This window comes from Urtica dioica, chromosome 8 (genome assembly GCF_054948205.1).
Source record: "Urtica dioica subsp. dioica isolate 48M chromosome 8, U.dioica_male_clone48M_v1_H2, whole genome shotgun sequence".
NCBI lineage: Eukaryota > Viridiplantae > Streptophyta > Magnoliopsida > Rosales > Urticaceae > Urtica > Urtica dioica.
In genome coordinates, this window is record NC_142763.1 from 37878735 (window position 1) to 37892000 (window position 13266).

Genomic DNA, 13266 nt, shown 5'->3' on the forward strand with positions numbered 1-13266 from the left:
TAGTCAATCCCAGGTCTTTGGGAAAAACCTTGTGCGACAAGTCGTGCCTTGTATCTCACTACTTCATTATTTTCATTTCGTTTTCGCACAAAAACCCACTTGTACCCCACTGGCTTTATACCCGTAGGTGTTTTACCTATAGGTCAAAAAACTTCACGTTTGGAAAGTGAATTCAATTCAACTTCTATTGCCTCTTTCCATTTCTTCCAATCACTTCTTTGTTTGCATTCTTCAACAGATCTTAGTTCCATTTCATCATCTAGGCCAGCTATCTCTACTGCAATATCGTATGCAAAAACGTTGTCGACAATAGTATTTTTATGGTCCCATATTTTTCTCGATGTGGTAAAGCTAATTGAGATTTCATCATTTTCAACATTTTCAGGTCCTTTATCCTCTACCGAGATTTCTTCAACTATGACATCTTCGGGTTCTTTGTTTGCCTCCATATTTTGGCCATTTTGATCAAATGCTCCATATTTTTCATATCCTTTGAACCCATTGGCCTACCACGCTTTAATTGTGGCTTACTGTTATTTGCACTAATTTGGTCTTTAGGAATTTCAATTCGAATAGGAGCATTTGCAGCTGGTATATAAGACTTTGTAACTCGTTTTGTATCAGTAAATGCATCCGGCAATTGATTGGCAATATTTTGCAAATAAACGATCTTCTGAACTTCAAGTTCACACTGCTTTGTCGGAGGATCGAAATGAGTTAATGACGAGTTTTTCCATAGTATTTCTTTTACCAGCTTTGTACTTTCTCTCCCTAATATTGAAAACATTGCTTCATCAAAATGACAATCAGCGAATCTTGCTGTAAATAAATCTCATGTCATTGGTTCAAGATATTTAATAATAGAAGTTGAATCATACCCAACATATATTCCCAATCTTCTTTGAGGTCCCATTTTAGTACGGTGTGGTGGAGCAATTGGGACATAAACCGCACATCCAAAAACTTTAAGATGGGAAGTATTTGGTTCGTGGCCTAAAGCCAACTGATATGGGGAGAATTTGTGACAAGATATTGGCCTGATGCGTACAAGTGCTGCTGCGTGTAAGATAGCATGTCCCCATGCTGAAACAGGTAGTTTTGTTCTCATAAGTAATGGTCTAGCTATTAACTGGAGGTGTTTTATAAAGGATTCTGCTAGACCATTTTGTGTATGCACATGAGCAACTGGCTCTTCAACTGTTATTCCACTAGCCATACAATAATTTATAAATGATTGAGACCTAAATTCACCAGCATTATCAAGGCGTATCGTCTTAATTGCATAATCTGGAAAATGTGCTCTCAACTTTATAATTTGAGCAAGTAGTCTTGCAAATGCCAGATTACAAGTTGACAATAAACATACATGTGACCATCTGCTTGATGCATCAATCAAAATCATAAAATATCTAAATGGTCCACATGAAGGCTGAATAGGCCCACATATATCTCCTTGAATACGTTCTAAGAACAACGGTGATTCAATCATAATTTTAACTGGTGATGGTCTCGTAATTAGTTTTCCTTGAGAACAAGCAGCACATGAGAATTCTTTAAATTGAAGAATCTCTTTTGTCTTTAATGAATGCCCAAATGAGTTTTCAATTATTTTACGCAACATATTTGATCTGGGGTGGCCTAACCGGTCATGCCATATACAAAAAGGGTTTGGGCTTGTTGACTCTTTGTTTACAACAACATGAGTCTCAAATGTGTTAATGTTTGAGTAATATAAGCGTGAAGAAAAAGAAGGTAGTTTCTCCAATACACATTTCTCACCTTCAATAATGCTTGTAATGTATAGATATTCAACATTATCCATACTTATAGTCTCAACGTGATATCCATTTTTACGGATGTCTTTAAAGCTCAACAAATTTCTTTGAGACTTACTTGAGAATAGTGCATTCTCTATAACAAATTTTGTTCCTCTTTGTAGAACAATATTGGCTCTCCCATAACCTTCAATCAAATTTGCACAGCCAGAAATTGTATTAACATTGGCCTTTTTCATAGTGAGGGATACAAAATATTTTCGATCTTGTAGGATTGTATGTGTTGTAGCACAATCTATGAGGCATATATCATGGCTATTAAACTTGGACCCAAGTGATTGCTGGGAAAAATCCATATTCTTTATTGAAAAACATGCAGAAGAAAAAAAAATTACATCATTAACTAATAAAAATAAAGATTAATGTCTGATACTGCAAAAAGATAGATTATTGAGAATTATAAGACTGAATAAAAGAAAACATTAAAAATATGATCCCCAGTAAATTGAAGCTTCAAATATGCTCTTCGTGAAAATCAGATGCATCCAAGTGTCCATCTCCATCCTTGCCTTCTATCTCCAAAATATTTTAAAGATCGCCGGAAAATCCTCATTGGATGCAATTTTTCCTTCAGTGTGATTAGCTTCAATATCATCCGTGGCTAGTGTCATATTGGTGTCCACATTTTTGCCTTTATTCTTGATTGAAGCTTGATATAACTCGATGAGATGTTTCGGGGTGCGACATGTACGCGCAAAATGCCCTTTCGCTCCACAACGATGACAAAGAATGACCATATGCATTGGAGGATTTGCAACACCACTTTCTTTTCCTTGCTTATTGTTGTTCCATTTTTGGGGATGAGAAAAATTCTTATTATGAGGACCTCGGAAATAATTATTGTGACCTCGACCACGACCACGACCGCCACTACGGCCATGACCATAACTTTGTCCCCTCTCATATTTCTCGTGATTTGCCCAATTCACTTCAGGTGATGGGGCGGAACCAGTTGGCCGAGCCTCATGGTTTTCAAAAGCAGCTCATTGTTTTGCTCAGCCACAAGAAGGCATGAAATTAATTCAGAATACTTTTTAAAGCCTTTTTCACGATATTGTTGTTGCAAAAGTACATTCGTTGCATGAAAGGTCGAAAATGTTTTTTCTAGCATATCATCATCCGTGATTCTTTCACCATACATTTTCAATTTCGAACGATCTTAAAGACCGCTGAGTTATAATCACTCACACTTTTAAAATCTTGCAATCTCAAATGAATCCAATCGTATCTAGCTTTTGGTAGCATAACTGTTTTAAGTGATCAAACTTGTCTTCCAAATTGATCCATAATTCTTTAGGATCTTTCACAGTTAAATATTCCGCCTTTAGACTTTCATGGAGGTGGTGGCGTAGAAAAATCATGGCCTTAGCCTTATCTTGGATTGATGCCTTATTCCCCTCTTTAATTGTATCTCCAAGCCCTTTGGCATCCAAATGGATCTCAGCATCTAGTTTCCACGAGCGATAATTCTTCCCCGAGATATCGAGTGCCACAAACTCAAGTTTCGCGATATTTGCCATAACTATAATAATGAACATTATAATGAGTAAAGGAAATAGATCCCTATTATTAATGAAAATTAAAAAGCAGAGAGAACATATTGCTATAATTATCACACAGACACACACACACACACACACATATATATATATATATATATATATATATATATTGATAGGTATTAAGATATAAAAGGCACATCAATTATATTCGTATAAAAAGAAAATCATACTGCATGCATATTTCTATAATGCGTACATATATAACTGACGTATATATTCTTATATATAAGGCATGTGCAATAAAAAAAAATTATTATAATGAGTATAATATCATGCATATAGAATAATCATCATGTGTTGAAAAAAAATTAGATGATGACGATTCTAACAGTCAATATATATATTTATATATATAGTATAACCAGGAAGAGAGAAAAAATCATTATGGTAAAAGTTATAGAAAAAAAAATTGTGAAAATGATAGAAAAAGACAAACATGTGTATAGAAAAAGATAGATATGATAATAGGTTAACAAGATATGAACAAGTATAGAGCAATAATGGATTAAAGAATCATATGAAAAGATGAAGACGGTTTTGCTAGGGATTTGGACTGGAATTTTCCAATAATATCCATTTACCATCATCGCAAAGATAAAAAGGAGAGAAAAAAAAATGAATATTGCTAGGTTTTTGGTGGATCGATCAGATTCCACACATTGCCATCATTGCAAACATTTTGATCACAGTATCAAAAAGTAGACGTAGGTTTTTAGAGATATTGTTGAATAATACTTTAGGAATAACGAGTAGAGCTAGTATGCTGATAACGTGTTATAAAGTAAAGAGCAAGAGAGCTTGATAGAGGGAGAAATTGAGAATGTTATTGCTTGAGTGTGTTTATAATGAGTCTCTTCACCCTCTATTTATAGGGTTTAGAAGAATACAATTAGGGCAAGAATAAAAAAAAAATTACAAGGATATAATTGATATTAGTCATAAAGCCAATAGTTGACTAACACAATTGACATCCACAAATCTTGGTATTTATAACAGTTTTGAAATTATAAACAATTAATTGATTTTGATATAAAAAAAAGTTTTAAATAATCATAACTTTGAAATTATCCTTTTTTCCCTTAATTTGGGTGTACTAAATGGATATTAACTATATTTTATCCCGAGTTTTTTTTTTCAACCGGAAATTAACAGGCTTTCCTAATATCGTCCTTGGCGCAAAATGTGAATCAAATGCCATATGTCTCATCAAACTCGTATAACAATTGTCTTACTAATCCCCAAATGGTAATATGATCCACTTGTATTTTCACGTTCATACCTGGCAAAAACACACTGTCTGAATGATACGTAGCTGTAACTTAATTTTTTTGGTTCAGGGTTCAGACTGTGGCAGATAACAAAAGTCCCAAGTTTTTAAATAATTCCAATATGTTTACATTGAATATATGTATCTTCTGAGCTCATTTATCTTTTTCTTAAAAAAAAAAAATTGAATATATGTACTGCTTCTTGTGGTCCTATAACTCATTGTGGATAATGTGTTGAAACTTGAATCCATTAATCATATCAGATGCCAACTCAAAGTGCCTTATTTCAGCTTAAAATATATTAAAAAAATTTGGAAAAATTGTACAGTGATTTAAAACTAAATGATTAAAATAGTCAGAGTTCCAAATTTTCAGCAAAATAACCAAAGTTACGTTGTCAAATATTTTTTGACACCAAAATTAAATTTTTTGACAAATATTATAAGCATTTTATCACTTTAAAAAATATGAATCTTAAGATTAATTTTGTTTTTGAAATCTGATTACTACACATTTTGACTATTATTCTAATTTTAGGCAAACTTTAACTATTTTGCAAATCCTTAGCTTTAAACCAGCTATTTAGTCAAATCCAAATTTTTTTCGTTCTTTCTTTTTCAAACAAAAAAAATATAGAAAAATACCACGGATTAAGTCAAGTGAAACTTGTCAATTGTATTTTAGCCAATGTTTAAATAAAATTAGAAACTAGCCATTTTGATGACATGGCAAGTAAAATCAATTATTTTGTACCGATTATACCTTATTATTAATTGGCTAACATGATTGACTTTTGAAATAAAAACATTCCTAAATGATCTTCAATTAATTAAATTGTTTAATTCCTCAATTAAAGCATTGCATTTACACATTTTCTCCTCTCTGCTTAATCCATCAGCCCCAACTTTTCAAAATCTATTCCAAATCACAAACAATGGCGGCGGTCAATCGAGAATCTGTCGGCCAAGACAACCCATATCGGCAGCGATAGCGCTGATTGTGTGTTGCTTCTGTCGATCTCTGGCTCCGAAACGGTAGAATACTCGGCATCTTCGCCGTATTTGTTCTAAACAGTCGTGCAAAACTCACCATCTGGAAGGCCTTCCACGATGGCCTCAACGCAATGAAGCTCGTACCTCGCAGTACGTCCAGAGCACGACACAAAGTATCACTCATCAACCTTCTTCGTATACGATTCAGTCACGATTACGACCTCTCCGTCAACCGATCTGAGTTCCTTTGTGACGTCGCGGATCACCACCGATTCGTAGTCTTTGTTGGCTTCATCTTCTCCGAGAGCGGTCTATCGTGGCGGCGAAAAGTTACGTCGGAAAGCTCTTGGAGAATCTCGACGAGTTGGCTGTTCCGATCGCCATAAAGGATTCGAACGACAGTGAAGATATGGACGGTACGGATCAGAGGATTCGAATCGGCAAACGGCGTTTGGCCTTCATTTATCTTTAGCCAAAGATCTGCAGACCAAGATTTGCTCCGTCTCCGGACGCAACGACACAGATCTGCGACCACTAGCGAGACGACCATCACGGCGCCGATATATGTAAGCAAATTTTTGTTCATTTATGTTAATTGGTATTAATGCATGTTAATTCGTGTTAATTCGGTTTATTTTTGTTTACTTTGTAATTGATTCATGTTTATTCGGAATTAATTCATGTTAATTCGGTTCATTTATGTCTATTCTGTTGGAAGAAGTGTAAATAAAAGTTATTATTTACAAGTATATGGATGATTTGTGGCTAATATTTGAGTGAGGTCCGCTCATCGGAATTTGTTAACTCTTGCGTATTCTTATTCCTCGTTGCGTAGGGTATAAGATTGATTATTTATTTGCCAAAATCATTACTATAATGAATAAGAAATTGATGCTCAAAGTATGCTTAAAGAACCCATTAGTCATGTGTAAATGAAGTGAATTGCAAGAGTCCCACATGGGTTGGGTAAATGTGTTGTTGTGGTGTTTATATACCATCCTCTTTCTTTAGTGGTCAAGCAAGTGCAAGAGAGGAGAGTGTGTGTGGGTTATCTCTTAACCCCTCACGCGCCCACACACACACACGCGCACGCGCGCCGCCGCCGAGCCGGGCCGGGCCGGCCCGGGTTTCGGGAATGTCTCGGTCTCGGGCTTGGGCTTTGGGCTTATCCTTAACTTTTTATTGCAAAGTTCACTTACGATTTCTTTTAATTCCATAAAATAATTTTGTGCTATGTTGGGAATTAAATTTATTCAGCAAAGGTTTGCATGGGTTTAATGCATAACGACGTGCCTTTATTCTGGAGTAAAGGAGACGTACTGCTCACGTTCTTAACTGACGAGTATTCATGTGTGCCTTTATTCTAGAGCATTAAGTGCCTTCAAGTGCCATTATTCTGGGCGTTTTCTTGTTCAAATCTGCTCAGAATTGTGCCTATAAAAGCAAGGCCTGAGTTCTCATTCGAATACACAGAAGAACACAGCTCTCTCCCTCTTTGAAATTGTTTTTGTTTTGTAGTCCGGTGATAGCTTCTGACGCTCGGGTTCTAGTTCGCCGAAGCCGAGTCTTGTGGTGCATTGCTCGTCTTAGTAGTCGTTGTATCCTGGGAGGCTTTCGCTCACTAAATCCAGCACCCGTGGGAGGGCGATAAAAGCTTCAAGGAAACCGTCAAACGGGCATCGACCTTTCCTTGCCAGTTTTCCTGTTTTCCATTTCCGGTTTATTTTCTATTTTTGTTTCCTTGCATGTGTCTTGTATTTCCTATCAATATTATTTGTAATATAGCTAACATATTCGTATTAATTTCGATTTATTTGTAGGAGAATTGACGACTGTGTGTCATTGGTCGAAAAATTGGCGGTTCAAGATGAATCGACGATGAATATCGGCAAAAAATGGCGCAAGTTAATTTATTGTTGAAGACCGGCGCTGAAGATCGATGGTGAAGACCTCGTAATATCTTTAGAGAATTTTTTTAATCTATTAATGAAAGAGGTATTTATTTTAATATTTTTCATTTATTTATTTATTTTCGGTAACTAAGCTATATTTGATAACCTTTAATTTTAAATGACAGGTATTATTGTCTCTTCAAGTAGGTTTATGTGATTTATTAACTATGGTACAAAATAAACCTAACGTTGGTTATTTTGACAATTTTATGTTTTAAATTAGCTATAGCTAAAGTTGGCCATATGGAACCCGGGAAATGGGATCCTCTGGTCCCGTCCCATATTTTACGGGAAATGGGACTCCCGGAACCGTACAAAATGGTACCGGGAAATCCCGGAACCATTTTCCACGGTACCGAGAATTCCCGGTACCATATTTCGCGGTTCCGGGATTCCCATATTTCCCATATTTAGTTTTTTCATTTTATTTTAATCATAAATGCATTTAAAAATAAATAAAAAATTCATATATTTTCAGTTAAAAAATACAATTTAAAAAATGTGGTACTAAATGGTACTAAACGGGGATCCCAGTTCCGTCCCATTTCCCGGATGGTTCTGGGACAAAAGTCTCGGTACCACATTTCATAATATGGTTTTTTCCCGTTTCCCATATGGTACCAATAATACGGGAAACGGGGTGCCGCGGGATCCCTTATGGCCACCTTTAGCTATAGCTCTCTAAAATATAAATTGAAATCTAGTTAATTTTTTTTTAATCAAAATTGAAATCTAGTTGACGCAATAACATATAATATACTGTAGTAGAGCGTGTCATTGGTCATTTTGTGAGTGGTCAAGACTCAAGAGTCAAGACTGATAAAAAAAACACATCGAAGAGTGAAAAACGTAGAAAGAGGCGACACCAAGGGTAAAATACTCCAAATAACGAGACACTTAGAAAATGCCGAGGGATAAACGACAAGTAAAGTATGGAGTGAGAACAAAGAGAACAAGACTTTGACAAGATAACTCGGAAGTCTCTATTTGCGAATGGAGATTCGATGCATAGCATGAAAAGACACAAGAATAGAATCGTGGGAAAAAAAATAAAATTATAAATGGTTATCTCTTTTCAAGACAGAAAAAGAAATACTGATGATAGTTAGTAATGCATAAAATGTGAAACAAGAATTTTTCGTTTTAATGCGATTTGTTTTTGTCGATTGACGAATGATATGTTCTAACCTTATCTTATTATTGTCTAACGTGATTATTGGTTATTGGTGGTTTCTCTATGGGCCGATAAATTGCTTTAGAAAAAATATTTTTGTAATTGTAAACGGTAAATTACCAGCTACCGCCAAATCAATAGAAGGACATTCTACAATCAAACAACCATTATTGAGAAAATTTAAAGCTTTATGAGCTAGTTTGTGGGCTATTATCGAGCGAAAATCGTACTTACACTCAACCATCATGGAGCGGATATCTTTAATATTCGAACTCGATGACCTGGGGGAGTGGTGATGCTGACAACCTTAACAACCATCAAGGTCGACTTAATTCATTTTGAGGCCTAAAGCCGAAATTTAAAAAATATTGGCATTTGTTTAAATGAAATTTTTAAATAAGCGAAAAATATATTAATTATTATCTGATGAGGATATAACGATAATAACTTATTGGATTAAATAACTAAATTTTTACCGAACCAATTGTAATTGATATTATAATACTATAAAATTTAAATATATGAATAAACATTAAGAATGGAGAAAAAAAAAGGTAACGTATAACATGAAAGTTAGTGAGTGAGTTTTTGAAGTTTTTAAAACTTTAAGAGCATCTCCTATCACACCGCATCCCACCAAATATGCCGTGTGAATTGATCCAACCCCACGCTATTTGCGACATCAAATATAACATTTGATACAGTGTCATGCTATATTTGCAGTGACACTGTATCACACGGTAAACTTTTTTTAAAAAAAAATCTTTTATTAACACATTAAACACTACTTTTTATTATATATATACATATATATAATAATAAAACACAAAAACTCATAAATTGACTACAAAAAACACATTAAAATAAACTTCAAGTAAAACATAAAAAAATGGAACATATATTAAAATTAAAATTAAACATACTAAATAAACATAAAAACTAGAAAAAAAAATAACATAATTTTAAAAGACATAGTAAAACATAAAGCACAATTTAATAACCTGAAACATTATTTCCAGTTCCGTCAATATAATTATAATACTGAGTAAAATCTTGATCTTTATCTCCTTGAGCTTGATCTCCCTAAGCTTGATTTCATTGATAATTAGATGCTCGATATTGAGATCCATGATATTGGGAACCTTCTCCTTATTCTTCATATTGGTTCGTCTGTGCTCTTTTTTGCATAAAATTTTCTTTTTCTTTTACTAGAAATTCACACATATTTGGGTCGTATATAGTATCCAAATTTATGAATAAAATTTTATTCTCTTCTTTCATTAGATCTAGCTCAATCTTTTTCTTTCGAAATTCATTTTTTTTTTCTCTGAACTTCAATGCTATCAAAATTAGAATCTTTAATAGTTCGGACAATCCTCTCATTTGTTTCCATCATTTTTTTAAAAATTTTCAGCATCTTTTTGTTGTCTCTTTGCTTTTTTTTTTTTACACCCATTGGTCTTCCAGATAAATTGCAAGTGCCTTCTTGATCGTTCAAGTTAAGATCAAATGAATTCATACTAATAGTTACAGGTGACTCAGTAGAAAATGATAACGATGAAGGATGGTTACGACCCGGGGACTCGGTATTTGAGTTGTTACCAATAAATTTCTCAATTTTCTTAAGAATGGGCCACACATGATTGAATTTGAAGCCGCTCTTGTATTTGGCATCCTCTACCAATAACATCTTCACTTGAGTTAACTATTACATATTAATAAGAGAATAATGATAAAAAGTTAGTAAGTCCGAAAAAAAAAATTATGAGTACATATTATCGACAAAATATATACTTACAATGTCTTGTTCCGAAGCACTGATGGGATTTTTATTTTCAATCTGGTCAACACATCCCTCTAGTTTCGAAACAGCAGAAAGAGTGGTTGCCATTCTAGTTTCTAAAGATCTTCTTGGTCTAACCTTTTGAATTCCATTTGAGTGATACTCTGTTTCAATTATTGCCCAAAATTGATCTTTTTTTTTGGGAAATCCATATGATTGGGTTTTGAGAAATATCAATATAGGTATGACACAAGAGTATATCTTTCTTGAACAGAGTATGAAGAACTGCGACTTGAAGTCATGTTTGAAGAAATGAGTTGAAGAATGAATTTGTGAGGAAATGAGTCGAGGAGTAAGTCTTATTTATATAGAAATTCAACGGCTAGATTTTAGAAATGTTTGAAGAAATGCAACGGCTAGATTTTAGATCTAGAAATTCAATGGTCAAGATCTATTTGTTTCTTTCTGATAATGCTAACACACAAGTTATGACAACACAATGCAACGGCTAGATTTTAGATCTAAAAATTCAATGGTCTAGATCTATTTGTTTCTTTGCGATAATGCTAACAGACAAAATGTGACAATACAATGCAACGGCTAGATTTTAGATCTAAAAATTCAATGGTCTAGATCTATTTGTTTCTTTATGATAATGTTAAAGACATGATGTGACAATACAATGCAATGACTAGATTTTAGATCTAGAAATTCAATGGTTTAGATCTATTTGTTTCTTTCTATAAATGATGAATTACATACTTGAAAAAATGTCATCACCTTCTTTACCTTATAATTCTTCTCATCATAAAAGATGAATTTTCAATATGGTAATTCATCTTATATACCATCTTCTTCTTCTTATTCTTCTTCTTCCTCTTCTTCTTCAGATAATGAATTTTATGATGATCTAGAAAACAAAATCATATCTCAAATTACTAAAAATAACAATTTTATGCTAAATCGTATGCTAGATACCGAAGGCTCTCATCGCGGATCTATTCCTGATCATATAGTTATCAACCGTGATCGAAAATATGCCACTCGCAATCTGTTCAACTACTATTTTGCAGAGAATCCTCGATTCCGAGAGACAATGTTCCGACGAAGATTTTGAATGAGATAGAACTTTATTTCTTCGCATTCATGATGCTGTGCAAAGGCATGACAATTACTTTGTCCAACAAAGAGATGGACTCGGTAAACTCGGGATATCTAGTTTGCAAAAACTAACAACCGCATTTCGAATGTTGGCATATGGATCACCAGCAGACTCCACCGATGAGTATATCAAAATAGGCGAGTCCACAACTTTGGAATGCTTGAAGCGATTTTGTCGTGGTATTGTCGAGGTGTTTGGATGCCATTATCTTCGAGCACCTGATGCTAATGAGGTTGCAAGGCTACTCCACATTAATGAGCGTCGAGGATTTTCAAGTATGTTGTGTAGTTTAGATTGTATGCATTGGAAGTGAAAAAATTGCCCAATAGCATGGGGAGGTCGATATGCTGGACGTAGTGGATCTCCTATTATTATTCTAGAAGCTGTAGCTGATTATGATCTTTGGATATGACATGCATATTTCGGTCTACCGTGATCTAATAATGAATATTAATGTGCTAGAGGTATCTCATCTTTTTGCTAATCTTGCTGAGGGTAATGCTCCACCGGCCAATTACGTCATTAATAGAAAAGAATACAATATAGGTTATTATGTAGTTGATGTTATATACCCAAAATGATCGACCCTTGTTCAAAATATTCACAATCCACGTGGTCCAAACAAAAAAAGTTATTTGCAATGAAACAAGAAGGATGTAGAAAGAATGTGGAGCGTGCATTTGGAGTGTTGAAGTCAAGATTTGCAATTGTGGCCGGATCATCCTGCTTATGGAGTAAGAAAATGTTACATGATATCATGACATCGTATATTATTATGCATAATATGATAATAGAAGATGAACGCGATGTTAATCCAACCATTGAAGAACAAGCCGAAGTCCCAAATGCAAAAATTGAGATGGCGGGCAATGAAGATGCTCGATTTCAACAATTCTTAGCTCGACACCGACTAATCAAGAATAGAGACGCTCATATTGAACTTCGAAATGCATTAATTGAGCACTTGTGGAATAAATATACTAATTCCGATAATTAGTATGATGCAATCTATCTTTCAAATATATGTTTTTTTTACGTTGAATTATTTAAATGTAATATGTTTTTTTTAGTAATGTAATTTTTATTTCAATTTTTATTTATTTTAATTTGTGTTAAATATTGGTAAGTATTAAATAATTAAAAAAAATATAAACATTATATATAAGCGTTGTAGAATCCCTAGTTTCTACAACACTTGTGATAAGCGTTGTAGAATCCCTAGTTTCTACAACACTTATTTTAAGCGTTGTAGAAAGTGGGTTGTATAATCCAACATTTGTAGTAGTGATAATTATTTATTGAAACATTTATTAATAAAGAGATTGTATAATTTTAATAAAATAATAATGGTAAATAGTATTTTTAGTGTGAAATTTGGTGTTGTGGTTGGAGTTGGAAAAAAATTTGGTACTAAATCAACACAAAAGTTGCGTGATTTCAACACCAAATATAGTGCATGGGTTAGAGTTGCTATAAGTCCATATCAATATTTTTGAATGAGTTTATATTGCTATTTTCTATGTTTTTTTTATCATAAA

General features: G+C 33.9%; 2 pseudogenes; one reads left to right on the top strand and one right to left on the bottom strand.

The window, feature by feature from the left end:
- Positions 1-2347: 2347 nt before the first annotated feature.
- LOC149389657 (uncharacterized) lies at positions 2348-3355 on the bottom strand (annotated as a pseudogene).
- A 4197-nt stretch (positions 3356-7552) lies between these two features.
- LOC149389658 (uncharacterized) lies at positions 7553-12725 on the top strand (annotated as a pseudogene).
- Positions 12726-13266: the final 541 nt, after the last annotated feature.